Source organism: Salarias fasciatus, chromosome 10 (assembly GCF_902148845.1).
Source record: "Salarias fasciatus chromosome 10, fSalaFa1.1, whole genome shotgun sequence".
Taxonomy (NCBI): domain Eukaryota; kingdom Metazoa; phylum Chordata; class Actinopteri; order Blenniiformes; family Blenniidae; genus Salarias; species Salarias fasciatus.
The window spans coordinates 22,017,139-22,044,197 of NC_043754.1; the positions used below are offsets into that span (position 1 = coordinate 22,017,139).

General features: G+C 42.4%; 1 long non-coding RNA gene and 1 pseudogene across 1 annotated transcript; one reads left to right on the plus strand and one right to left on the minus strand.

Moving 5' to 3' along the window:
- Positions 1–3,822: 3,822 nt before the first annotated feature.
- Positions 3,823–17,069, minus strand: LOC115395832 (complement C3-like; annotated as a pseudogene).
- A 994-nt stretch (positions 17,070–18,063) lies between these two features.
- LOC115395838 (uncharacterized) lies at positions 18,064–22,188 on the plus strand. Its single transcript, XR_003932321.1, has 3 exons — positions 18,064–18,594; positions 18,787–18,917; positions 21,866–22,188. It is a non-coding gene; the product is annotated as an uncharacterized LOC115395838 (long non-coding RNA).
- Positions 22,189–27,059: the final 4,871 nt, after the last annotated feature.

Consider the following 27,059-nt stretch of genomic DNA (forward strand, 5'->3'; position numbering starts at 1 on the left):
TTTTGAATTTATTGTAGAGTTCCAACAACGGAGCAACAGATAGACGTGTTCTTTGAATACGTGTTCAAACGGCCCTACTGGTGGCGATGTTTCCACGACTCCCCTCCTGGAATATTGTCTGAACTTCCCGTGACACTCCAAAAACTCACCTCAGCCCCGTCCTTCTTCCTCCGGTCTGCTCCTTTAGAAAGGCGCGCGCCCACCGCTATTTCACCTGTCTGGCCTCAGACGGCGCAGTCCATAGACCTTTTTCACACTTCCTGGTTTTTTAGCCGGAAATACGCAATCCGTGGGTAACTTTGCTTCCGGTAGCACTGCCACAAGCTAAAAACAAACGATGCTGCAGCGTACCTGGTTGCTTTTCTAATGGGCTGAAGCAGCCTTATCTTAATTTTTACTCGTTTCCAAAGAACGGAGAGGTCAGACAAAAGTGGATTCAGGCGATTAGGCGGGGAGGGGCTCAGATTTGTTATTAAAGAGGGGAGCAGCAAGTCTGCAGCCGACATGTCACTCCGGCGGCTACGTCCAGGAGCTAAGTGTTGGCCGCCGTAAAACTGATGCTGTTCCAAGTCTCTTCAGCTGGAATGAGTTCACACTGCATCCTACCAGGAGTCCGTGTACGGCCGCTGCTCCACACAGCAGTTTGTGGAGCTGTCTGTCCAGGAACTGGAGAGCAAACAGAGAGAAACTGCAGCGATGGAGGCTAAACTGGACCATGACTCTGCGACCCGCCTCCTGCAGGTAAGAAACTCCATCTGTTGTAAACAGATTACATATACATTTTATTTTTCTTATATAAGTGTGTGTGTGTCTGTGTCTGTTCTGTCTGTCTCTGTGTGTGTCTGTCAACAGGGTCTATTATTTTCATTAAGTGTGTGTTTGTGTCTGTGTGTGTGTGTGTGTGTGTGTGTGTGTGTGTGTGTGTGTGTGTGTGTGTGTGTGTCTGTGTCAACAGGGTCTGTTATTTTAATAAATTGTATAAAGACCAGAATTAATCTTTCTTCTGAATCACCACAGGTGTTCTGGATGAGGTGGTAGATCACATCAGAGACCTGGAAGCCAAACTGCAGAGTGTTTCCCTGCCGTCCCCAGCCGTCTTCAGTCGAATTGATGTATAAATAAAGTTCGATTGATTTACATGTAACACATTCTTTTGTTACTGTTCCTTTGTGGGGAGAGGATTTGAATTTAGCCGTGCAACCACATTTGAAAAAGTGAAATCATACACACTGCAACAAGCACAATTAATTCAACTGAGGCTTAAGATATTTTATCAATAAGCAATCCATTCATTTGATTTAAACACATACAGTACAATACAGGCCAAGGCTATGTTCTGAACAATTCATTTAATGAATGAAATATCAAATGAGCTGTGTAACTAATCACCATGTGTGCATTTACAAGTATGTACAATGTTAGATCTCTATGCAAAACTGCAAAATAATCAATGTGATAAAATATCAAAATAATCATGTTACAGCAGTGCAGCAAATATTTACAACAGACAACAGAAGTATAAGTTAGAGAGGGAATCCTGAGACCAAGGAAGAGGAAGAACTGGGAATTCAGGAGCCAAGTGGTGCTGGATGAGATCACTGGATGTTTCAGGTGGACAAAGGTATGATTTGGGGCACCATGTGGGACAGGGCCATGGAAACTGCTCTATTTCAGACAAGCCATCCAACACAGGAGCACTGAGGGGCTGAGGTTGTTCCTCACTCAGCTTGGGTCCAGCTGCCATCAAGTCAGGGTCGGGAAATGGTCCTAAAAAAAGATACATAAAGCCTCTACTTATTTGTGCTTCTATTTTGGGAAAATGTAGTTACAGTAGTTACATCTGGCCATCATTACACAAAGGCATTAGCATTTAGCTGTCACAAAAGTGAAATGTTGAATATTATTACCTGCATATGCCTGGTACAGCGTGGACTGAAGACCGCTCCTGCCGGGTGTTCTTGGCTTTCGCACCACCACATCACTCACAGGTTCTGGATGAATTCCCTGAAACCAAGGGTGAAATATGTCAGTTTTTGCAGAGAATTGTAGTAATACACAGTCTGTGTCTGTGTGTGTTGTTTTTTTTAATAATTTCAGGACACAAACAAAAAAGACAACATACAGTAAACACAAGCACTTAATGAAAACAGAGTAAATAAACTACCTTATTAAACACCCACCTGAGTTCTTGCTCTATGCCATAGCTGTAGATTGCTCATGCAGGCCAGAGATGGAGGACAGTCTGCAGGCCAGACTGTGTATAATGCGCTGTCTGATGAAGCAGGGCCACAGTGTGGTTGAAAAACCCTCTTCCTGCTGCACAGCTACAGGAAAACGCCATCAGACATCCACTGTCAACAGCAAGCGTCATCTGTACAAAAATGGATAAGAATGATGAACATGACATCAAGGAGATACCTCACTGTCAGTGGTAAGAGATGGTAACAGCTGATGGCAAGGGGACTCTGTAGTGCACCCACCACGACCCTTTTTCCCCCCAAAAAAACAAATTTGGTAACACTTTACTTGAAGCCCCTCTTTATAACACATTATAAGTAGTTATAAACACTAATACATGATCAAAATGCTTTATAACTCACTATACAGCAGTATACAGCATAGGATTAAGGTTAGGGTTAGGGTTAGGTCCTGGCATTGTGATCATCTATGAATGTTTATAACTATAGCTACACATGTTATAATGGCATTATAATGCTTTATGAATGTACTTATAATGTGTTATGCAGGGGGGCTTCAAGTAAAGTGTTACCACAAATTTTTACAATATATTTTCACACACACACAGACACGACTTTATTCAGTACAATAGAAATACACCACACAAAGCTGGTTTGGTTGAGTGGGGATGCACTCTTCTGGCCACAGGTCTATTATAGAAGCAGATAACACAGCAGTAGAGACTTATAACCTATGGAATGAATTGAAATAAAATGACAAAGAAAAAGAGCGGAGTCGAGGCTCCTGTATAAGATAAGGCTCGGACGGACAGCATGTCAGCAGAGAGCTGCAGCAGCAGCTGCAACGGCAGGAACTTCTGCTCTCTGTGGTCAAACCTCTAGTTTATGAAGCTCCTGGCTTTTCCTCTGTGACCGGCAGCACCTTGCCCTCACTGTCACCCGGCTTTTTAATGCATTTGATACTATGATGATGATAAGACACGCACAAAAACACTTAGCTGAGAGCTAACGCTGTTAGCTGTTGGGCTAATCAATAATAGCATTCGTCTCATATCATATCTGAAAGACGTTCACTGAAACAGCCAGAAAGAGAACAAACGGTTGTCGTCATGCTGCAAATGAAACTTAAATGTTCGGATACGGTTATCAGGATCTACACATGAAAAAGTATGCCTAAATACAGTCGCTAGGGTTCAGTAGCACTTAGGCTAACATGCTAAATCTCTACTTACATTCGTGTTTTTCTAAGAAGTTTTCGTGGAAAAACTTGTATCCTTTCTTCATCTTTGACTTTTTTGTCACCGATTTCTCTTCCACCATCCTTTCCACATCAGCGAAGGAAATGCTGGGGAAATGTTGGAGACAAGTACTGAAAACGCGACCCATCTCGGAGAAAATGAATGGACTTGGTGCTGGACCGGAAGAAAAGTCACCCACTGATTGCGTATTTCTGGTTTTTGTGAAAAAGGTCTATACAAATTATGAAGTTTACAAGGACTGGCAAAGAGAATTGAAATGAAAAACACCACATTTTAAGGACAACATACTTTATTCTCCCATGCAATGTTGCATAGAAAACACATTAGATGGATGAAAAATAAAGGTTACAGTTCCTTGGACTTCGTCATTGTCGACATGAAAAGACTTGAAACTGATCCACCACGTGTTTCAAGCCCGAATAGGACGGTCGGTGTTCATCTGTTTGACACTCGTCTGTTGTGGGCCAGTACTCAACCCAGGTCTTCTCATCAAGCATGTACCAAAACCTGAAGAGTGGAAAACAACGAGCCAGATACACAGGAGCTCATGATGAACTGATGTGAGAATAGATTATATATATAGCAGAAAAGTCTGACTGCACGTACGTCTGCTCTTGGTCGTCTCTGCGGATGTCTTGGGACGAGCCCATGATGAGATACGTTTTACCCTTTTGAAGACCTACAGCCCCTCTGCAGTGCTGATGGCTGAGGAACGAGCGCAGTTTACCCATAGGACCAACATCAGTGTTTCCTGCCATGATGACAGCACAGATTACTTCTTTTAATTCCATTTTAGAGACACGTAATGCCTTCCTGTTGGCACTACAGTCAATCGTTTGAGGAACTGCAGTTATATCACCATAAGTCAACTGCTTTTAGCTTGACTAACTTAACAAAGGCTCGTGTGATGAGCTGCAAGCAGTGACTAGTGGAGAGATTTTAGGATTACAAACAGGAGATTTATTAAGATCCTCTCTCTTACACATGTAAAATAGATCCGTGGATAAAACTGGAGGTATAAAGACTGTTTGGCCTTTAACGGACTAAAAATGTAAATAAAAAGGTATTGAAAGTTAAAGATACTCACCTTATTTGATGACGTCCAGTATCCTCACAGTGTAAGTGTCTGTGGACAGATCAGCTACTGTCTCCTCCAGCTGTACTTTGTATGCTGTGTAAAAAGTGAGAGACTGATTTATTGTGATATGTCCTTTCCCACATAGAGAGACACTTTCATAATTGGAGAAACATTTTTTTTTTTTTTTGTTTTTTTTACCAAACTCTGTTTTGTTGGTCAGTGTGGCCTCACAAATCTTAGCATTGCGCTCATCATTGCTGATTTTGCCCTTCTTCTGCAGACTGCAGCTCCCTGGAAGCAAAAACATGAAGACGACGTGTGAATGTTCAGGTCTTCTGAGGTCAAGAAAGACAGCGAGACAATGTTTTACTCTTCAGCTCACATCATCCAAACTGCTGAATCTCATTCACCTTCGGCGACGCATGTGCATTCACTACCTCTGCAGAACCACCGAGGCTGTCCGGCTTTCCTCTCTGGATCGTACAACTTCACGCACTGTGTTTCTGCTTCAAGAAAGAAAGCTCATGAGGAACAGCTTTGCGCTACGGAACCATGGCGACTCGTGACCCGGAGACTCACCGTTGTAGTATTCATAGACAGACACAGCCGCCGGCTGTAAGACGCCCACTTTGAGTGTCTGTCTGACCCTAAAACTGATTTCCTCCGGCCGTGTGTGAGAAACCTGAGGAGCGACGGGGGAACCTGACGTGATTAAATCAATACCGTGGTGAGGAGGGGAGATGAGGACGGTGACAAAGATGGCCGCACCTTGTCAAGATAGATGATGAGCGAGCCTCTTTCTGACAGCACGGCGTTCATCTCATATTTTGCAATGGTGTAGGCTCGTCCTTGAGACAACTGTGTGCACACACACACACACACTCACATTGTAAACACGAGGTTGTTTTTCAAGAAAGACGATAAAAAGAGACAATATCTTTTGTTGGAGTTTTAAGACCACATGAAATGAAAACATTTCTGAAGTTTTTATCTTGAATCTATATGATTATACGTCCTACATCCAATAGCGCTCACAAACCTACACAAATCATGATTGCTCTGAATGTAAGCTACAGGAGTGAATCCACATCGTGTTAAAGCAGTGTGATGCAGCCCTGCAGAGGACCTCTTTGAGGACGTGATCACAAATGGGGGTCCAAGAGTTGGTCTGAGATTATAAAAACTTAGCAAGTACAGTCTGGAGTTTGATTTGAGAAACTGGCTGAGAGAGTGGAGGGTCTGCAGTGTTTGGCTTCACTATAAAATTTTGACCATTCCACAGGCAATCTGGGGGGGAAGCAGATACTGACAGATATCTCAACAGTGTTGCACAATACGCCAACTTTTAAACTTTACTCAATGTGGATGTTTTTGAAATTTCTCACCAGGTTCAAGTCATCTGTATCCACAGTGAAGCCAGGCAATAATCCAATGTCCAAGATTGTCGAAGTCGAATCGCGCTCTTTGTCATTGTGCCTGTATAAAATGAAAAATAAGAGAGGAACTACAAAAAGACGCAAACATGGTCAATTTTCCAAAGACTGATTTCAAACAAGCAGGACAAGAGGTGAGCTTCACTTACAAGACTTCTATTCTCAGCCGGAATACCTTCTCCTCAACATCCACTTTCTCTGAGAAAGGAAATTATCGGATTACCAAAAAAGATCATAAACACAGGTAGGTTGACATCAAAATGGTTTGATAAAGAAGAAAAGCAGAAACGGAAAGCAGCAGGTTACCTGGGATGAGCTCCACTGACATGTTGAACCTCTGACAGTCACTCTGTTTTTCTTGAGGCAGAGCGGAGTACACGGACACCATCTGAAACGTAGATGGAAGAATAATGTAAATATTAACAACGTTCACAAAAGCTTGAAATTATACTGAGGAAACACAAAGCTGATGCCTCACTGTTACTGTTGCTGCTCCTGATCCTGTGGCTCTCACTGTCATGTTGTGGTTTATACCATTACTCTGTTGAGAATTTTAGATGCACACACACACACACACACACACACACAAAGAAAGGTTATAAGGGATCACCGGTGTGTTTTCTGAATGTGAATGATGTGAATGGAGGACTGTGGTTCCACCTTCAATGTTCTTGTGAGGCGGTGGTTTTCTCTGTTCACGTTGAACTTGTAAGGCTTCGGCTTGCCCGGCATCAAAATGTCCACGTTCAGGTTGTACTCTGGTTTTTCAGCATTGATCCAGTACTCCGATAGAGCCTGGCACACCATGAGTGTCGCCTGGAGAGAAAACAAGGAGGAAGAAAATGTGAGGCGAAGGCGAGGAGCAAACAAAGAGTGGAGGAAGTTTTGTTGTACCTGTGTTGATCCTAAGCCTCCGCCCACAAGCTGCTGCTGGGTGAACCATCTCACTACAGGCCTGGAATCTTTAAAAGCCTTCATGAACAGAAGAGTAAAATTCAAGTTCCTCAGGTTTGGAACCACTGGTATCGAAGACAAATGAACGAGTGTAGCTTACATCTCTCCTCATCATCATCACCAAGACTGTTCCAGTTTTTCTAGTCCTGTCTGTGGTTGTGGTGTTTCTAATGTGTCCTGTCCCTGTGGTAACCCCCCCGCCCCCACCCCATCTGATTGCTGTTCCCTATCTTGATGTCTTGATTGCGTGATGCCAGATACCCGCTGCACTGAGTGAGCATTTAAGGGGCTGGCTGTCTGTGTCCTGTCGGTTCATGTCCCCGTGTCCTCCTTTGGAGGGAGCTTCAGGTCATGTGTTAGAGCTGTGGCGGGTGTCCCGGCTCTGCTTCTGGCCATGGGGAGAGCAGCAGCACGCGTCTCTGCTCCCCTTCAGTGCTCCAGTGTGCTGCTTCTCCGCCTCATCTCCCAAGTCCGTGGCAGGCTCCATCCTGAGACTGTTTTGGACTTTCTCCCTTTGTTGGATTTCTTTGACACTTTCCGTTGTGGATTTTTGGACTCTCCGTTTAGGACTCTTTGCAGTTTGTTTCCCTTATTGGATAATAAAATGACTTTCATTTTGAACTCCGGCTTTGCCTGGCTCTCTGGGACTTTCTCCCGGTACTCTTCACCCTTGAGCGTGACAAAAACTCCAATATTCCCAAAAGCCATTCACCATCAAACTCTGAGCTTCTCAGCCTATTGGTTTGCTTACCCGGGTCTTGACCAGAGCCAGGAGAGCGTACACTGTGGCCTCCAGTGTGTATTGATGTCCCTTAGGTACAGGCCAGTGAGACAACTCTGAAAGGCAAAAACACTGTAAACACTGTGCTCGACATGAAAGACGCCTCATCCAGCAGACAGATACACACTGTTCATGCATCAGTTTTTAAAAATGTTTTACCAAATTTAGCTATGACTTTAGGTCTAAAGTGGTGCTCTCATGTTTAATGTTTTTATATTTGCTTATTTTTAATACATCTGCAGCACTTACTGTGTTAACCCATTCACTAAATGATACTGTTGAACAATTTCCCTCTGGGATTAACAAAGTATTTCTATTCTATCTGCAATGAGGTAAAATCAGACATGACATGATTTTTCCAAAAAGGTTAAGATATCTGCACCAATTATTGAATCATTGAGAACACATAGAATACTATGACAATGAAATGTTTGCAGGTTGTGTGTGAATATCTGCTTGGTATATTCCACTGCGAACACACCTGGGGAAACAAATCTGTAGAGGACCTCCCGGTTGAGTTTGCCTTCGTTGGGAAGTCATGGCGACGGCGTAAAGATTAGTGAGGCTGTCCAGGCGCCTCTCCAGGTAACTCACTGATTTGTCTATACTGCCTGACAGACCCTGGAAAGATGGAGAAAGCAGTATAGACACGAGGTATTAAACACAAGCATAGGGAAACAGGCAACAGGGTTGCAGGTTTGACCTCTTTCTCTCGCTTTGTCCATCTGAGAAGCGTAGCTGAGATTTATCATGAAATATTTGGGGTGGGGGATTTTATGTGTCTGTTTTCATCATATCTAAAAATGCATAAATAACTACAATTTACACAGTTTAATGGAAATCGATGAAGTAAGTTAATAAAGTAAATATAAGAGAAAAGAGTGCATGCTGGTGGCGTCCTCACATTGACGGTGGCAGCACAAAGCGTCCGTGATTCCTGCATGGCGATCAGTTTGAAGGCTGTCATGGAGGCGTCTGTATCTCTTCCCTTTACGTCTCCCTACGCAGACAGAATCCCACTCACATTACCATGCTCACATCAAAGTGACTTTAAAAGATGAATCTGTTCTAGCTTTGTTATTCATCTCAGAGGGAAAATCTGAAGAATTCACAATAATTTCACTCACAGTCATTTCTGCAAGGATCACGATTCCAACTTCTCTAAACACGCCGTCGGGCTGCTGCGTGTTGAGGATTAAATACTTGATGGCGTCACAGATCACTTCTTCCTGCACCGCCACCAGACTATTGGCCATGGTGATCACCTTAGCAACATAGGCTGTCAGCCTTAAAGAGGAGAAAATGTCTTATTTATTTAATTTGGAATTGCATGTGTATTCAGTATATTTGTGGAATGAAGGTGCACAGGGGAAGGTCTGCACGCTGCAGGTAACAGCACAGCTGGGACCGGCCACTTTCCGCCTGAACGACGGTTCACGCTGGCATGCCAGTGGTCTCCGACGGGTGGCGTCAACATCACCGTCTGATCAGCCGACTGTCTCGGATCCCCTCAACACCGATGAGGTCTGGGACCCTCCACGTGCACAGGTGAAGACTTCAGCGAGGCAATCCTGTGAGTTGGCCGTGCCACCTGAGCCTGTACAGCCAGGACTTCAATAACTACATCACTGACTTTTAAACCTAAGCTCAGTTACATGGCCTGTGACGTTGCAGAATAATCCACAGGGCTATGAAGGTAAACCGGTAGTCCACCCGAATTGTTTTGTTTTCTTTTTTTTTCATGGACCAAATTGCTGTTATTGCACTTTATTGTCCATAGGAGTGTTCAGACATTTTAAAAGGGGTGGGTAAATGTGGTGTGTTTGAGCGTGATCATTATTCTGGATATAATACTCACCAGGAGCTGCTCGGGCGATTCATCCACACGGCAAAAGACCCGTCCCTTTTACGGAAAGCCAACTCCTGATAGTAGCCTGGACAAAAAGAAATGCAGCTTTTTCGATGTCTCCTATCAAATGTGTGTAGTTTCACTTCTATGGCAGCATAGTTGTAGTCGTTTGCATGCTATGTGATTTATAAAGTATGTATGCTCGACTGAGTTACCAGTTGGGATGTATTGGAGTGCTTCATCACGTTTCTGAAAGCCAACAGCCTCCCACTGGTTGGTTCTGTCCAGATATATTGTTGCAATGACAGGATGAGTCATGTGGATCATGTTTGGCTCTCCAGGGCCTGAGGGCTGGTAGATCAGTGCGCCCATTGACTTCCCACTGACGGCGTACTCCACGAGAGCTGAAACATCTTCTCTTCCTGCACAAACACATTGGACGTCTTTTATCAATGTTGTACAGACATGGGAGGAGATCAGACTGCCAATCTCACCGCATGACAGAACACAAGTGGGATTTATAAAACCTTCGTATCTGACCGATATCAGCATACGAATGAGCGGCTATGATAAATACTTCGGCTGAAATCGATCATCATTGACGTGTCAACCCTGATATATTCATGGTTCAGAGGCCCACTGAGGTCAAACAGAGGAGAAGCCTTGGCAAAAATAAAGTTTTTCTGAGCTGGAAATTGATCCCCTCATGTCTGAGGTGGAGATAAATAAGGATGAGCTCTTCAGAATCCTAAAAACTAGAATTAAAGTGGAGTTAATGTTTTCAAATTGGGTGCTTTATATCTTTATTTGCACTCTGAAAATCGACATTTTTGAAAGGATTCCAATGAGACCTAGGCTCTTTTTGAAACCAATTTCATCGCCCCCTGCTGGAATTTCCCCAGTATTACCAAGAGTGTCTAGCTGCAGACCTCCACTCTCAGCCGGCTAACAGCTGCTCCACTGTAACGGAAGCCACCTCCGATGTGTGACAGTCTATTCCTTTTTTTCAGTATTACACGTCTGACTGGCTCGTCCACCTCCAGCTCCTCCCCCTCCTCCTCTGTCATTTAAAGGGAAGGGATGTCGCTGTGCTTCATTCATCAGCTGGACTTCGATTATCACGGTAGGTTACTCATGTTTCTTTCTCGTGAATGTATCGATGGAATTATTAATCCTCGACACTTGCAGTGTACAGATGTTCTCGATCCATTCGGCAGATGACTCTCTCTACCATGAATTACATTAGATCAAAGCACTTTGATTTTTAGAATGCTGTGATAACGTCGGTTAGCTGTAGTAGTTTTTCTCTTAATTTGTTTTCAAATATCACTTTTCAAAAAAGATTTTGTTCTGATTATATTTTGCCCTTGTAACTGTAAGTGAACTGGGGACATATTAAACTACAATGTTCTGCACGTTCTTGCATTGTTCTTTTTTTTGTTGTTGTTGTTGTATTATTGTGCCTGTATTTATTGTTTCTTTCTTTTTTTTTTTTTTTTAATTGCAAACACGAATAAACAATACAGACAGACAGAGACATGCAACACGACAAGCCATACAACAGAAAACAGAGTGGAAGTAAAACAAAACAAAACAAAAAACAAAAAGACAAAAAAACAAAACAAAACAAAAAAAAAACAAAACAAAAAACAAAAAGAAACTAAACAACTAATGAGTAAGCTATTTAGTGTGTATGATATGTGTGTGTTTGTGTGTGTGTGTGTGTGTGTGTGTGTGTGTGTGTGTGTGTGTGCGTGCGTGCGTGCATAACCTGAAAAATATACAGTCCACCCCTTTTTTTTTCACATATAAATATACATAAAGATATACATACACATTCATACCTGCATACATACATACATTCACACATGTGCACAATATATACATACACAAACGATTGTAAGGAAAACAACAGCCAAATAATCAAAACAATAATAACAGCAACAGAACTCTACCACCAAGGAAACCAACAAACAAACAAACAAAAAATAATAAATAATAACAATACAAAAAGTAAATCAACAAGTACATTATACAAAGCAAAAACAAATGAATAGCAAACGCAAGGATATCAACAGTGGGTGGATGCAACAAACTCAAGCATCATGACCATCAGTGACAGCTGCAGCAAAAAATAAATAAATAAAAAATAAATAAATAAACCTCAATATAACAACAACAATCACAACAATAACAACAATGATAACAACAATAGGAACAACAATAACAGTAACAACAATAGGAACAACAATAACAGTAACAACAATAACAACAATAATGACAACAACAATCAATCACCATCACTGCTACCACAACACCGACACCACTGCACCCTCTGCCACCCCCAATAATAATGATGACAACAACAACAAAAACAACAATAACAAAAACAACAATACGTATGTTATGTGAGAGTGGTTTGCTGTGGGTCATGATTGCAGAAAGTTAATGAATGTTTGCCAGATGGTATCAGAGGAGTTTGTATTTTCTAGAGAAGTCAACGGTTTTGTGTATGATCAAGTTTTGATGTGGATAGGTCTCCTAATAAACAGAGGGTGGGGGAAAGTGGGATGTGGCAGCCCATGATTTGTGACAGGATGTCTGTAATGTTTTTCCAGAAGTGGTGGACAGGTGTGCAGTGCCAGGTTGCATGAATGTAAGTATCTGTGCAGTGTGAACAGTTATCGGATGATGAGAAGCCCATTTTTTGCATTTTTTGTCCAGTCAGTTGTGTTCTATGAATGATTTTGTATTGGATGAGTTGTAAGTTGGCATTTGTTGTCATGAAGAAAATGTTCTTGCAGATTTGGGGCCAGAAGTCGGCATCAGGAGCAATTGTGAGATCTGTTTGCCATTTTTCTGAAGGTATAGATGATATTGTATCGGTCTGTGAAATTAACTTGGATATTTTAGATAAGAGTTTTTTTGAAGAGGAGATATTAATGAGGGTAGAAGCTGAAGGGGGGAGTTATAGGTTTATGTTTCTGTTTTTCATTGCTGATTGGATGGATGATGAAACCTGTAAGTATTGTAGAAACTGTTGGCTCCTGATGCCGAACTTCTGGACCAGAAGCGGGAATGGGACCAGGGTGTTATTGTTGAAGATGTGTTTGAGGTGAGTGATCCCTTTATCTGCCCAGGTGCTTAAGTGTAACGGTTGTTTATTGCTGGTGAAGTCCGGGTTGTGCCAGATGGGGGTGAAGAGTGAGGGTGCCAAAGTGGAGTCAGTGATGCTATGAAATTTCCACCAGGCTGTCAGAGCCGATGATATTGTGGGGTTTTTGAAAGAGGGGTGTTTTTTGATAGACTGAGTGAGAAATGGTAAATCTGCTAAATTTATTTCATTACTAACTGTCTGTTCTATGTTTAACCAAGTGTTGTGTGACTGAGTGGGGTGGGTCCATTTGTAAATATACTGAAGTTGATTTGCTAGTGAATAGTGGTGAAAATTTGGTGCATTGAGTCCGCCTCATGTTTTTGTTTTCTGAAGTGTGGTCAGTTTTATTCTTGGGGGTTTATTTTTCCAATAGAATTTATTGATGGATGAATCAAGAGAGTTAAACCAGATGAGAGGTGGGTGAGAGGGAATCATTGAAAGGAGATAGTTAATTTTGGGGAGGATTGTCATCTTTATTGTTGCTATTCTGCCTAATAGTGATAGTGGTATGTTCATCCATCGTTGGAGATCATCGTTTATTGTTTTGAGTAATGAAGTGAAATTTAAAGTAATCAACTCTGACAGTCTGGGTGAAATATGGATTCCTAAGTAAGTGATGTGACTTGTGCAGAAGGGGATGGGTGTGGTGAGGGCTGCCACATCCAGACTGCTGGTGTTTAATGGTAATATGGATGATTTGTTCCAATTTATGCAGTAGTCAGAGAGAGAGGAAAAAGAGTTGATAACTTTTATTACTTCTGACAGTGACGATTGTGGGTTCTGAATGAAGAGTAAAATATCGTCTGCATAGAGGCTGATTTTATGGTGCATGTTGGGAGTTTGGATTCCAGTAATGAGGGGGCTCTGACGGATGGCTGCTGCTAGGGGTTCAATGAAAATGGTAAACAGAGAGGGGGAGAGTGGACATCCTTGCCTGGTCCCCCTGTGAAGAGTGAATTTTTGTGAAGTTTGTCCGTTAGTAATGACTGTGGCTGTAGGTGAAGTGTATAGTGTTCTGACCCAGTTAATAAATGATTCCCCAAAGCCAAATCTGTTGAGGGTATGGATGAGGAATGACCAGTTTACTCTATCGAAGGCTTTTTCAGCATCTAAAATGGTGATGATGGTTGGATGATTGTGTGTGGCCGAATGGTGCATGATATTGAACAGTCTGCGTGTGTTATTGGCTGAATGTCTTCCTTTAATGAATCCTGTTTGGTCTGGATGAATTATGGATGGGATTATTTTTTCTAATCTGTGGGAGAGTGCTTTAGTGATGATCTTTATGTCAACATTGAGGAGTGAAATGGAACTATAACTTGAAGGCAGGGTGGGATCCTTATTTGGTTTGAGGAGGAGTGAGATGGAGGCTGTGTTCATGTTTGGAGGAAATCTGGAGTTCTGTTGTATTTCAGATAACATGTTCTGGAAAAGTGGGGCCAAGACGGACCAGAAGTGTTTGTAGAACTCAGCAGGGAAGCCATCAAGTCCAGGAGCTTTATTGTGGGGCATTTTATTGAGAGCAGAGTGTATTTCTTCATTTGTTAGGGGGGAGTCCAGTGTATTTTTTTGTTCAGGGGAAAGGTGGGGTAAGTTAACGCTGGTGAGAAATGATGTTATGTCCTCATCCTTTGAGTTATTGTCTGAGGAGTAAAGGTTTGCATAAAATTCTTTGAATACTTGATTGATTTCATCTGGTGAGTTAGTTGGCCTCCCTGCTGAGTTCTTGATGGTGGGGATGGTGGATTTTTCCTTATTTCTTTTGATTTGATTTGCGAGGTATTTTCCTGATTTGTTATTGTAGTGGAAGTTTTCTTGCCGGAGTCTGTTGATTAAAAAGCTGATTTTCTTATTCAGTATTTGGTTAATTTCTAGTTTATACTGTCTTAATTTCTTTTCATTTTCTTCCGTTGGGTTAGTTGCATTGGTGATTTCAAGTTGTTTGATTTTTTCTTCTAACTCAGATTCTTTTTGTCTTTCTTTCTTTTTTTTAAAGGCAGAGTATGATATGATGATTCCTCTTAGGACAGCTTTACCTGTTTCCCATAAAAGTGTGGGTGATGGCTTTGAGGAATCATTTATTTCCAGGAAGGATGCCCACTCTTTTTTGATGAGGTTGTTAAATTCATCGTCTTTCAGGAGTGATGTGTTGAAGCGCCATCTGGGGGTTGGTTTGTGTGGTCTTGGGTGATTCCATTTGAATGATACTGGGGCATGGTCACTGATGATAATGGAGTGGATACAGTGTTCAGAAATGTTTGGAACCATTGAATTACTGGTGAGAAAGAAGTCAATACGTGAGTATGAATGATGTACTGGTGAGAAAAATGAGAATTCTTTTGCTGTTGGATGTTGAAGGCGCCAGCTGTCACCAAGACCAAAATCTCTCATGAACTGGATTATTGTTTCTGTAGATTGCCAGGTGCATTTATTTCCGGATGTGTTGGATCTGTCTATTGATGGGTCTAAAACTGTGTTGAAGTCCCTGGCTGTTACTGAAAGGTAAAATGATTCACCATGGCTCTCCTTGGGTGAAACTAAATGTCACTGTGAGTTTGATGGGAGGAAAACTTGGGGGGATTTCCTGAGTTCAGGCTGATTTCTGAGAAATGCCTCTGAATGCCCTGTGAGCAGAAGCACCTACTGGTTAGAGTAGAGAACTGCAGGGCAACGCCTTCCCAGAAGTCACGTGGTTTCATGGAAACAGGTCTCCAGCTCAAAGCAAGTCATTGTGATTCAAAGACCAAGAGAACTCATTAATTTTTTTTCCCATTGGAATTGGAATAGATGTTTCTCTTTTCTTTCAGTTTCGTCTCTGAAAATGTAATAGTTAGATCTGCGATGTGTGGATGCAGAGCCTGCAGCTCTGAACATGTCAGAGTGTCGGCTCTCACAGGAGACCGTTTCAGGTTCAAGCATCCCGTGACATCTGCACTTCTGCATGATGAGGGATACCGTCAAGTCTCTAATGAGGGGACAGCCTGAAATTCAAGCAGTAGTAGTGAGATGTGTGAGGAACCGCAAATACTTGGCTAGAATTTAATTTTTCTGATTATCTTAGCTCGCAGCTGCGGGCGCTCGAGGGAGTCTTCCTGTATCCAGTCTGTGGCTGGGTGCCGTCAAGAGGCCTCATTTGCAGATGTTGCTGCTCTGATAACGGGTCCTGAAAGTGGTGTAAACCACTCCCTACTACACCAATGATGAGATAAACAAAGTGACTTGAACCGAGAATGACAAGTCTAACCTGGAGTATGGTGATTTTGGAAACAGGAGAAGCCGACTGCAGACAGAGAGGTGGAGAATAGAAGTCACATTCATCTTATACATTTCATTTCATCACTTATCATACTTTCAAGCTTTAATACAGCTTTTATAATAATATGGCAGCATTTCTATGTTTAACAGCATCTTTAATTAAGCTGCATTTACAGACATCACACACTACTCATCATGACTTTACTGATCTGTTAGTCTGCAGCTCAGAGTTGGTCAGGATCCGGACACTTCAGGTTCTCCATGTTCTCCAGATACTCTGCTGCAAAGAGCCGTGGAGACAGGATGCAACGTGCCGCTGTTATGATGAAGAAGTTTCTCCGATTCAAAGTCTCTCCTGCTGTGTTTACATATCAGCTTTCTGCCCAAATAAAAGCTTTTGTTCTATCCTGTACATCCATGTTGCTCTAGTTGTATCAATAGAGCTGCCTGACAATGTCTTCTCCTCCTCTTTCTTTTATAAAATGTCAAGTTGCACGGCGATCAGCTGGCTACCCTTATGAAACAAAAATAAACTGCAGTATAATGGAAAATATCATTCAGTATATCAGGCATAATATTCCCCATATAGGAGGTTTAATACAGTATTTAATATTTTCCAATATATTACAGTATTACTGAATCAAAAAATGTTTTTTTTCAATACATTGCAATACACTTACAGAAATATATCAGGAAATGTGTTTTCCTTTCATTTGAACTTTGAACTTTCAACTTTTCTTCGAACATGTCAACACAGTTAAGTAATGAATAATGGTTTAAAGGGGCTGTATCATACTTTTTTAGCTAGTTCAAACCCTAGAAATGGCATTAACATGGTAATAGTTTATTTTTGGCGCTAAGGAAAAGTAATTTTGTGTGAAATAAAAGATTTTCTGGGGCTAATTCTGAAACCCGGAAGAGAAAACGCTCCGTTTCACTGAAAATCCCGCCTCTCCCCCTGTGGACTTTGACTGACAGCTACTTCAACCAATCAGCGCTTCAAAACAAATACGCTGGCTAGCTTTAGCTCTTTAGCTGTAGCATCTTTTCCTGTGAGAAACTCACCAAGCGCAGACCCTTCAGACCCTTCAGACTCTTGCTCTTGCTGGACTGTTGCTTTCAGACGATGGTCAAAGTTTATCCTCGAAATTGGAGTTACAAAAAGCAGCAACGCTGATTGCGGGAGGGGGGCTCAGGGGAGCCATCTTCACAGTGTGACGTGAACGTGGGAAAACAGAGCGTTTTCACTGGTGCGGGAGGGGCTGCCTCTCTGAGCAGCACAAACAGGAGGAAAGCTCAAACACGCAGGCACGGAGGAAAAAAACGCTTTGGGGGTGTTTTAGGTGAGTACATAACTATATCACAAGGTTAAAACATACAAAAAGTGAATTTTGCATGATACAGCCCCTTTAAAAAAGAAAAAGAGAACAAAAGAAATACATTAAAGAAAAGAACATACAAATACTTGATAAGTTTTCTTGTTATCCATGTCTGAAAGGGAGTAGGAAGAAGTCAAAAGCTTATTGAATCCTCCCCCCATTCCATCTTTCTCAATTTGATCATTTCAGTGAATCAATGAGACAAAACTCTCACCCATCACCACACCCATCACGCAGTGACACACCGTAAACAAAACAACCTTCTCATCACAGAATACTGTATCTTGCCAAGATCAGTTCTTTATATGTCAGTTTAAATTCAGTTGCATTTGAGACTTGTCTGGTCTCCACAGATAATTTGTTCCATAGTTTTACTCCCTGTCTGGAGACACAGAAACTCTTCAGGGTGGTTCAGACTTTATGAACTTTAAACTGGAACTCTCCCCTCAGATGATGACTTTTCTTTCTTTCACAGAACACTTTTTTACGGTGGCCCTGAGGTGCAAAACACAACGGCAAAAGAGAAAACACGAATGCAAATAAGAAAACACAACACAAAAAGACAAAACACAACAGCAAAAGAGAAAACACGAATGCAAATAAGAAAACACAACACAAAAAGACAAAACACAACAGCAAAAGAGAAAACACAACGGCAAAAGAGAAAACGGAAATCGGGTGACATCAGTCTTCTTCTTCTAATGATTTCCGGCAGGCTGTACGCTTGTTTAGCGCAATGCTGCCCCTTCAGGTTAAGTAGTGGGTGACATCAGTCGTCGCTGATTGGACGAAAGAACTGGTCCGTCCTTTGAACCGGAAAGAGTCACAATTCGCCACTAAAGCCCCTTTTCCACAGTTTCGGTGCGGTTCAGGTCTGCTCAGTTCGGATCGGATATGCGGCGTTCTGGCCTGCGAAGCAGCGAGCCATCTGTGACGATCTGTTCCACCGGTCTCACTGCGACAACAACGCAAACCTTTCCAAAAAATCTCCAAAAAATCTACAGAACACCGGTCTTCCCCGGAGGAGCAGCGGCTGCTTTCCATCACTGCAGAGGAGGTTCAACGGAACCGAACGGTGCCGTTGGAAATGGAAAAAAGGGGAAAAAATCACCGCAAATGGGAAAAAAGGGGAAAAAAACACCGTCGTCTCCGAGTGGCTGCTCTCTATCGGCTCCAGACCCGGTCAGCACCGCGCAAAATGCCAGAAACTGAGGAGAGGCTGTGTGGACTGTGGCTGAGATGGAGCTGATGGTAAGTTTTAATACTCTGAACTGTACAACCACCAGTGTTACCATGCCGTTATCCACCACTGAAATCTGAGGTTTTTGTCTTAAAAGTGTATCCACGCAGCGCGCTAGCTAGTTAGCATTAGCACGCGGCTAGGCTAGATAGCTTTGCACCCAGCCATGTAGCATTGTGGTGTTACATGTGGTTTGTGTAAAGTTTTCGCAGGAGGACAGGAATCGTCCTCCTCTGGGCCCAGGGGTGGAGGAGAGAGATGTAGCGTCGTCAGGATGGAGCATCCACCTCCAGCCGGACTCTCCTGTGTTATGAAGCTCCAGCAGCTGACTGCGGTAAAGCCATCCCTCTGTGAAAAAAAGTGCTGCGGTGCGCGCTTACACAAGGCATTACGGTAACAGCGCAGGCAGGCACATGTCACTGTACAGCTGGATTTACAAATATAAAAAATCCCTCTGATATCCACAAACCATTTCACCTCAGGATGACAGCAGACCTTCCCACGATGTCACTCACCAAACTTCAGAGCAATCTGATGTTGCATTTCAAAGTAAGAGCCCTCCAAAAACATCAATTCTGCGATTTTTTTCTCACTAACTTCAAAAAATCATATAAAAAGATCCCTCTGATATCCACAAACCATTTCACCGCAGGATCACAGTAGACCTTCCCATGATATCAGTTACCAAACTTTAGAGCAATCTGATGTGGTATTTCAAAATAAGAGCCCTCCAAAACATCAATTCTGCGATTTTTTCCCCCACTACTTTAAAAAAAATCACATAAAAAAATTCTTTTGATATCCACAAACAATTTTACCTCAGGCTGACAGTAGGCCATCCCAGGATGTCACTCAGCTAATTCCAGAGTAATCTGATGTGGCATTTCAAAATAAGAGCCCTCCAAAAACATCATACCTGGGATTAAATTTACCCTCATTTAAAAAAATCACATAAAAAACTCCCTCTGATATCCACAAACCATTTCACCTCAGGATGACAGTAGACCATCCCATGATTTCACTTACCAAACTTCAGAGCAATCTGATGTTGCATTTCAAAGTAAGAGCCCTCCAAAAACATCGATTCTGCGATTTTTTTCTCACTAACTTCAAAAAATCATATAAAAAAAATTCCTCTGATATCCACAAACCATTTCATATCACGCCGACAGTAGACCATCTCACGATGTCACTCAACAAATTTCAGAGCAATCTGATGTGGAATTTCAAAATAAGAGCCCTCCAAAAATAGAACATCTTGGATTAAATTTACCCTAAATTAAAAAATTCATATAAAAAAATCCTTTTGATATCCACAAACCATTTCACCTCAGGATGACAGTAGACCTTCCCAGCATGTCACCCACCTAATATCAGAGTAATCTGATGTGGCATTTCAAAATAAGAGGCCTTCTAAAATAGCTATTCCGGGATTATACTTACCCTCATTTGAAAAATTATGAAAAAAAATCCCTGTGATATCCACAAACCATTTCACTTTCAGTTGATGGCAGGCCAGCCCAGGATGTCACTCACAAATTTTCAGAACAGTCTGATGTGACATTTAAATTAAATAGGAGCCCCATAATAACACAACTTTTCATGTGTTGTCAACACAGCTTTTATTTTTAACATGTGTCAAACACAAAACTGATTTTACAGTACAGGACCACATCCTTTGGAGCTCCTTCAGGCACGTCAAGCAGCAATTACACATAAGATGGAGAGATAGGATGGATGGATGGAGTACCACCACAAAATCTTTTGTACTGCAGCTAATGCTGAGTGTAACTTTATCCGAAACACATAAGATTTCAAAAGTAATTATAAAAATTGTAGCGTTGCCAGGTGATTGTAACAATGCATCCTAATTCAAGAGCACAAGAGGCATTTCCATTGCTGTGTCCTGGCTTTTTGCAGTTGCCCTATGTGCACTGTTCACAGAACCATTTCCCTTTATACATTTTCTTTCTTTTGCCATACAGATCTAATGGGACACCTGTGACAGATGGTTCCGCTACAATTTTTATGATTACTTTTGTAATCGGTTTTGTGTTTGACACATGTTAGAAAAATTGAAGTTGTGTTGAAAACGCATGAAAAGTTGTCTTATTTATGGGGCTCTTATTTTGAAGTGCCACATCAGACTGTTCTGAAAATTTGTGAGTGACATCCTGGGCTGGCCTGCCATCAACTGAAAGTGAAATGGTTTGTGGATATCACAGGGATTTTTTTTCATAATTTTTCAAATGAGGGTAAGTATAATCCCGGAATAGCTATATTAGAAGGCCTCTTATTTTGAAATGCCACATCAGATTACTCTGATATTAGGTGGGTGACATGCTGGGAAGGTCTACTCTCAGCCTGAAGTGAAATGGTTTGTGGATATCAGAGGAATTTTTTGTATATTTTTTTTAATTTAGGGTAAATATAATTCAAGGAATTTTATTTTTGGAGGGCCCTTATTTTGTAATACTACATCGGTTTGCTCTGAGATTAGCTGAGTGACATCCTGGGATGGCCTGCTGTCAGCCTGAGGTGAAATGGTTTGTGAATATCAGAAGAATTTTTTTATATAATTTTTTAATTTAGGGTAAATTTAATCCCAGATATGACACTTTTGGAGGGCTCTTATTTTGAAATTCCACATCAGATTACTCTGAAATTAGGTGAGTGACCTCCTGGGATGGTCTACTGTCAGCATGATGTGAAATGGTTTGTGGATATCAGAGGAACTTTTTTATATGATTTTTTTAAATTGTAAATTTAATCCCAGAAATGACATTTTTGGAGGGCTCTTTTTTTTTAAATGCATTCAGCATCTATACTGGTATTCTATCAAGTAGAATTCTATCAAGTATCACATAGATACGTTCACCACTGCTGCTGCAGCTGGATCCAGGGCCCAGTGTGCAGTACTATTGATGCAGAGTAGTGAAATAAATATATGCTGCTGTTTCTGCAGCTCCAGTTTGCTCTGTGAACTGTGGATGTTTACGCTGAACAGCTGTCTCTCGTCCAGTGTTACAGTGAACACAAACTGGTGAAGTAGCAAAAACTGCTGGACAAACGACAATGGATAATATTTAATCCATTACAGAAGTGCAGAGCAGTCAGCTGATAGGCCACACTCTGCATTTACACCCTGGGAATTACATCCAGCAATGTTACTGTCCAAAATCGTCTCCACCAGCTGCACCACAGGGTCTGATGGGTGGATGCAGGGAGTGGGTGGTAGTGTCTTGCTGAACTGCTCGCTTTCCCCCTTTGCTTTTTACCCAGGAGGAGGCTGGAGCACCAACCAGACCTGACGGAGCCCCTGAGAGAAATTCAGGCTTTAGGTGAGCTGGGAGCTGCAGCGTGACAAACGGCAGGTCCATCAGGAGGAGCAGCAGGAGGAGCGGCGTCTGAACCTGCAGTTCCTTGAAGATGAAGCAGGGCAGTGAGGCTGAATCAGGCTGATTTGGCCTCTCAGCAGCAGCAGAGCCAGGCCTTCAGATGTCCCTGCAGCGGGTCTCTCTGCAGGTCCAGACCCCGAGAACCCAGCGCTACACAGGAGTAACTCAACAACTAGTGGTGTCGATGTCCTTTCCAATAAAAACCGTTTTCACACCCACATGTGTCTGAATTCACTGGTTCTTGCTCAACACAAGCACAGCAGTGTTTTTGCATTTGGCATTTCTTTCGAAGTAGTGGTGCTGAATGGAAATGAAATAACTCCATTTGTAAGGGATGTACATGGTGGCGTTTTGAATATTTTACATGGTGATTATCATGAACTTCAATCCAGACAATTCTGCACTGCGACACGTTACAGTAACGGTGCTTTATGGAAACACACTTCAGACTGCAGTTGAAGAGCGAAAGGTAAGTTGGAGCCAGTATCATCTACATGTAGGGAGAAGCCAGTACTGATTTAATATTACCCTGTTACAGCTTTAAACAACACTGTCACTAAATACAGCCTTTTAAAACAATTCTCCTGTCATCAACCAACTCTTCTGAGCTGGCCTCATGTTGACAAGCATGTAGTCTCTGCACAATTCCTAAGACTGGTTTGAAACTAAACCTTTAACAGCAAACTGTTTTGCCTGTCAGAAAAAAAATTACGAATTTTTCCCAGTTATGAGCAGATCTTTGCCTCATAAAGAACAGAATAGACTGTATTTATCTCACCATGAAGACATTTAGTTCTGGAGGCTCATAAAACAAACTGGTGCAAATAAATGAGGACATTTGCAAATAAAGAATAAGTAATCGAAATCAAAAAGAAGAAAACACTGAACTTGATATACAACAGATCTAAAATATAACACTACTACTACTAAAATATAACTGGAGATATATAGAAATATGTACAGATATGGACTTAATACATTTTGAAAATGTGATGATCAAGGGTTGGTTTGTTTTTTTTGTACTACCCACACGTTTTCAGCACAGCGTTTTCAGCCACGGTGATTATAATTCATGCAAATCGATATTTTAATCCTCTGAATTTCAGTCATTTATTCTAGCAGAGGAGCTGGCAATGTCTTGGATCCATTGTTTTGGCGTCGCTGTGCTCTCTGCCGATTGGCTTCAGAAAAATAAAACTTATTGGCTGTGTTTTTCAGAGGGCAGAGCTTATTAACATCTTATAAAACGCCGTAAAAATCGCGCGACTTGCTGGTTTAAAACGCACGTTTTTTACGGCATTTTATTAAAAAAAAACAGGCGTTTTTTACTGCATCTTAAGGATCCGAAGCATTGGATTAGTGGCGAATTGTGACTCTTTCCGGTTCAAAGGACGGACCAGTTCTTTCGTCCAATCAGCGACGACTGATTTCACCCGATTTCCGTTTTCTCTTTTGCCTTTGTGTTTTCTCTTTTTGTGTTGTGTTTTCTGTTTTTGTGTTGTGTTTTCTGATTTGCCGTTGTGTTTTCGCTTTTGCTGTTGTGTTTCTGATTTGGCGTTGTGTTTTGTCTTTTTATGTTGTGTTTTCTCATTTGCCGTTGTGTTTTGCACCTCAGGGCCACAGTACTTTTTGAATATTATCTGGTAATGAACAGCTGTTTGCTTTGTTTATCATTTGAATAGCTTTAAACTCCACAAGATCCATACGTTTCCCGGAGTTTGAATGTAGAATAGTGGATTAGTGTGTTCATAGAAGTCGACCTTGTGAACAATTCTAATTGCTTTATTGTGCAAGATAAAAATCTTTTTATTGAATTTACAGATGCGTTTCCCCAAATTTATACATAGTGAGTTAAATATGAAAAAAAAATCAGTGAATTGTATAGAATAAAGAGATATTTCTGGTCCAGTATATCTCAGGCTTTGGCCAGAACTGAGATGCTTCTTCATATTTTGTTCTGAATGTGTTTCATGTGAGGCTTCCAGCAAATTTTGTCATCAATTATTACTCCCAGGAATTTGTTTTGATTCCCTCTCTCTATGTTTAACCCCTCTATCTGTACATTCAAATGCCATCCATCCATCCATTTTCCACCGCTTATCCAGGACTGGGTTGCGGGGGCAGCAGTCCCAGAAGAGATGCCCAGACTTCCTGTCCCCAGACACTTCCTCCAGCTCTTACGGGAGGATCCCAAGGCGTTCCCAGGCCAGCCGAGAGACATGGTTTCTCCAGCGTGTCCTAAGTCTTCCCCGGGGTCTCCTCCCAGTGGGACATGCCTGGAACACCTCCCTAGGGAGGCGTCCAGGAGGCATGCTTCGACAACAGAGGTGGAGAACATGGTGCACTGGGACTCAATGCCCCCAGCCTCCCGCGGGACATGAGAGAAGCTCTCCTGGAGGTGGGAGTTGAAAACCCTGCTGACAGAGGGTTCCACCAGATGTTCCCAGCAGACCCTCACAACACGTTTGGGTCTGCCAAGTCTGTCCAGTTTCCTCGTCCGCCAGTGAGTCCAACTGACCACCAGGTGGTGATCAGTCGACAGCTCTGCTCCTCTCTTCACCTGAGTGTCCAAAACCTGCAGCCAGAGGTCAGATGACACGACAACAAAGTGGATCATTGACCTCCGACCTAGGGTGTCCTGGTGCCAAGTGCACTTATGGACACCCCTGTGCTCGAACATGGTGTTCGTTATGGACAAACTGTGACTAGCACAGAAGTTCAATAACAGAACACCACTCGGGTTCAGATCAGAGAGGCCATGCGTCCCAATCTCCCCCCTGACCTGTCACCTTAAAGTGGTGGGGGAGTTTGAGTGCCCGCGTGATCCCAGGAGCTATGTTGTCCTGGACTTTATGCCCCTGGTAGGGTCTCCCGTGACAAACAGGTCCTGGGTGATGGGCCAGACCAAGGGCAGGTCAACAGCCCTTATGAAAACATTAAAATCGAGGTCCGTTATGTCACCCGGGGCCCTACCCTGGAGCTAGGCCTAGGGTTGGGGCTCGCAAGCGAGCGCCTGGTGGCCAGGCCTTTGCCCACGGGGCCCGGCCGGGCTCAGCCCGAAGGGGCGACGTGGGCCGACCCTCCGGTGGACCCACCACCCGCCGAGGGAATCGTAGGGGCCGGGTGCAATGTGGATTGGGTGGCAGCCGACAGCAGGGTGCCCGGCGACCCGATCCTCAGACACGGTGACGAGCTCATTTAAATGATTATTTATATTATATTTTCCAGAAATGACAAACTCTGTTTTACATAGATTTAAAGATAACCTGTTTTTATCAAATCATTTTTTTTCAACTGTACAGTGATTATCTCTAAAAGTTGCTGCAAATTCTCCCCAGTTCTACTTGTGTCATCTGCAAATATTATAAATTTCACAATTTCAGACACTTTGCAAATGTCATTGATGTGTAGTATGAACAGTTTAGGTCCCAACACTGAACCCTGAGGGACTCCACACACAATATCCAGATGTTCAGAGAGACAGTCTCCCAACTTCACAAACTGTTTGCTGTCCTCCAGATAGCTTCTCACTCAGTTCAGTACAGCTCCTCTGATTCCATATTTCTCCAGTTTATTAATTAATATGTCACGATTTATAGTATCGAATGCTTTTTTCAGATGAATGAAAAATCTTTCTGCAAGTTTCCTATTGTCTGTAGAATTTGTAATTCTTCAATGAATTCAGTTAAAGCCAGTGACGTTGACCAGTTAGTCCTGATCTAGTAATTTTGACTGTTTAGTTCTGATCTACTGACATTGATCTGTTAGTTCTGATCTAGTTTTGTTGACTGGTCACCTCGAAATCCATACTGACTGACAGGAAGTTGAATTCTTCCATGAAATGATCTAATCTGGCATTAAGAATTTTTCGAGGATTTTAGAGAATTTTTGGAGAAGAGAAACAGGTCTGTAGTTTGTGAAGTGTTTGTACAGAGGAATAACTTTGGCTGGTTCCTTTTTATTTGGGAATTTCCCTGTTTGAAATGATAGATTGAAGATTTCAGTTAATGGCTTAGAAATACCCAGAATGATTGTTTTTTTGTTACCAACATGTCAATTCCATCACAGTCAGTGGAGGTTTTGTTTCTATATTTCTTAGCAGTTTATATTATTTCTTTTTGATCAGTGGCTTTGAGGAACATTGAATTCGGGCTTCTTTCTATTAATATTTCTTCACTGTCATTTGCTGGAACAGGAATTTTGTCTGCCAGGTTTGGACCGACGTTGAAACAAGAACTCATTAAATGTATTCACCACCAGGCTTGTACCCACATTTCTATTGCGTGTGAGTGGTGAGGAGATCCACACAGGGTGAGTCCTGCTGGTCTTTTTTAACTACTTTCATGAAGTCGGGAGTCGAAAAAAATGAAGTTAAGCATCTAAGAATCGGGACCAAAGAGCTGTAAAACACAGAGTGAGCTTCTATGTGTAATACTAATACAACTATTATGAGTTATTTGCAGAACTGACAGGACGCTGGAGCAGTGATCAGACAGCCACTCATCATTTTAAGATAGACCGTTACTCTGAAGAGGACGGTGCAAACATGAGCCAATCCGAAGCGAGAATGGCGTAAGCCCCGCCTTCTCGTTTTTTCATTTTTGCCCAAAAACAATAAAAGTCAGACTGATCAACATGAGTGGAGAAACTTCCTGCCACTGCTGCAGGAAAGTGTTCTCAGCCAGAAAGACTGAACTCCGAAGAACGATCATCCAGACAGAGAGTGATGAAAGCACATCCTTCCTCCGGGGAAGAGAAGCTCTTCCTGGAGCCTCCATGAGTCGCCTGCAGAGCGGCCGGGAGCAGCATGGCAGACAGCGTCCCTCATTCCTGCAGCCGCTGTTTCAGCCCATCGTACACCTCACGTTTCTTCATCCCCGTCGTGGAGAAATCACTGTGAACAGAGACCCTGGATCTGATGCAGATTGAGCCTCCGTCCTGGCTGGCCCGGCGCGCCGCCTCCATCACCTTCTGAAATGGTAGCGGCGGCAGCCTGGGGCTCCTGGTGTGTCTGGCCTCCGTGGCAGGGTGACTCTTTCTAGCTTCATGCGGCCGACCTTGGTCATCATCTTTAAGAC